This window comes from Arvicanthis niloticus, chromosome 1 (genome assembly GCF_011762505.2).
Source record: "Arvicanthis niloticus isolate mArvNil1 chromosome 1, mArvNil1.pat.X, whole genome shotgun sequence".
NCBI classification, from domain to species: domain Eukaryota; kingdom Metazoa; phylum Chordata; class Mammalia; order Rodentia; family Muridae; genus Arvicanthis; species Arvicanthis niloticus.
In genome coordinates this window covers 141,149,603-141,151,671 of record NC_047658.1, presented here as the reverse complement: position 1 = coordinate 141,151,671, position 2,069 = coordinate 141,149,603, and positions in this window count along the sequence as shown.

Below are 2,069 nucleotides of genomic sequence, written 5' to 3'. Positions count from 1 at the left end.
AACTATAGTTTCAAAAAAAAAAATTAAGAGAGTAGAGAGAAGTTCAAGAAGCTTCAGGAGGTGATGTCCTGCTGTGGACGGAAAGAATGGAGGGGATCATACAGGAGCGTGGTCAAAGAGAAAACAGCCAAGTTTCCAGAGCAGCAAGGACAGGCTGTGTGTGTGTGTGTGTGTGTGTGTGTGTGTGTGTGTGTGTGTTTGTACATATGTATATGCATATATGTGTATTTACATATATATACACATGTAGCATAATTAATAAAAAAGAGGATATGAGTTTGAAAGAGAAGGAAATGAGGGTGTTGGAGAGAGGAAAGATTAAAGGAGAGGATATGATTATAATCTCAAAGGATAAAAGAAAACATATAAATTCATTTTAATTTAATTTAATTCATTTGCTTAACAAATGAATTAAAAATAAGTCCATTGTAATCCCAACAATAAGGAGGCTGAGGCAGGAGGATTACTACAAATTTCAGGTCAGCCTAGACCACAGAGGAAGACCTCAAGAAAACAGGGAGGATGGAAAATGGGGAAAGAAGCAGAAAGGGGAGGAGAAGGGGCAGTAGGGGAAACAGGAGGAGAAAGATTAATAAATCCACATTGGAACTCTTTTAAGTTAGGTTGCTGAACACCAAGGAAGTGTGGTGTAGGAAGCTTCAGAATCTATTAGAGGAAAATAAAAGGATTGCCTAGAAAGAAAAATTTAGACTCGCAGTGGATATATCATTAGAATGAACACAAGAACACAGTGGAGTGATGATTTTAAAAGCTAGGGAGAAACTACAAATACCTTGCATTGTGTAGATTTTTCCTTTCTATTCCTCATTTATCTATCTATCTATCTATCTATCTATCTATCTTTCCATCTATCTATCTATCATCTATCTATCTTTCCATCCATCTATCTATCTATCTATCTACTATCTATCTATCTATCTACCTAATTTTTTTTTGGTTTTTTGAGACAGGGTTTCTCTGTGTAGCCCTGGCTGTCCTGGAATCACTCTGTAGACCAGGCTGGTCTCGAACTCAGAAATCCGCCTGTCTCTGCCTCCCAAGTGCTGGAATTAAAGGCGTGCACCACCACTGCCTGGCCTACTTATTTATCTTAATAGTAAGGATTAATCCAAAGGCTTTAAGGGTGCTAAGAAGGTGCCTCCCAGCTCCTGGTATAAAATTCTAATGCAGATAAATTTCCATTCAAAAAAGAGCATGGGAAATAATTGCAAATAATGCTGTGCTGTATGCCGTATCTAGATCGCTATACAAAAATTAACAGTGTAGTACTGCATAGGGCCTGGTCAAATACCAGAGGACTCTGTGCCTGCTAATGAAGAATGCTAGATGTTAATGTATGCAAGGCACACAGGGCTCTGACATCATTTTTTAGATAGTCTTTTTTTCTGCAGCCCATAAGTGACATTTGAGTGTATTCCTGCTCATAATGTCTACTACAAACAAGATGCAATCACTGGAACAAGGTAACTTTGGAACAAGAAATCACTTTAAGTCCAGAACACATCAGTGGTTATTGATGTGGGAGTGGTCATTCCTGGAGCCTCTGGGTGAGGCCAAGGGGAAAAGACTCACATCCTCGAGTACAAAGCTTTTTCAAAGGGACTCAAAGTTCTTGGTTCAAGTTCAAACTTCTCAAAGTAGGCACAGGATGTTCTCACACTTAATTTCACCTTAAAACGTGGGAATTTTATTGCTGAACTTTACTGGGTTTGTCCTTCTGCTCTGTCAGACTAGAAAGCTGGACAGGACAGCCAAGAGTGTCATCCCTCAAAGAAAATTGTAGGCAAATCCCCAAGCTACGCAATCTTTCTGCTTAAATGCATTTTTGAGACCACTGTAGTCAGATTCCTCAAGAATATCAGACATCTGGCAAGCTAAAGTATTCTTGACAGTAACAGCCATGGAATGAACCGTTTTACTATTAAAAGGCTTTGCAAAGGAATTTCCTCCTAAGAGATCAAATCAAGTTTTAAGGATTCGTTGAACAGGTAACATTTAATCAGTCGTTTAGAGTAAAGAAAAATGAAATAAGGGAGACAACAGAGAAC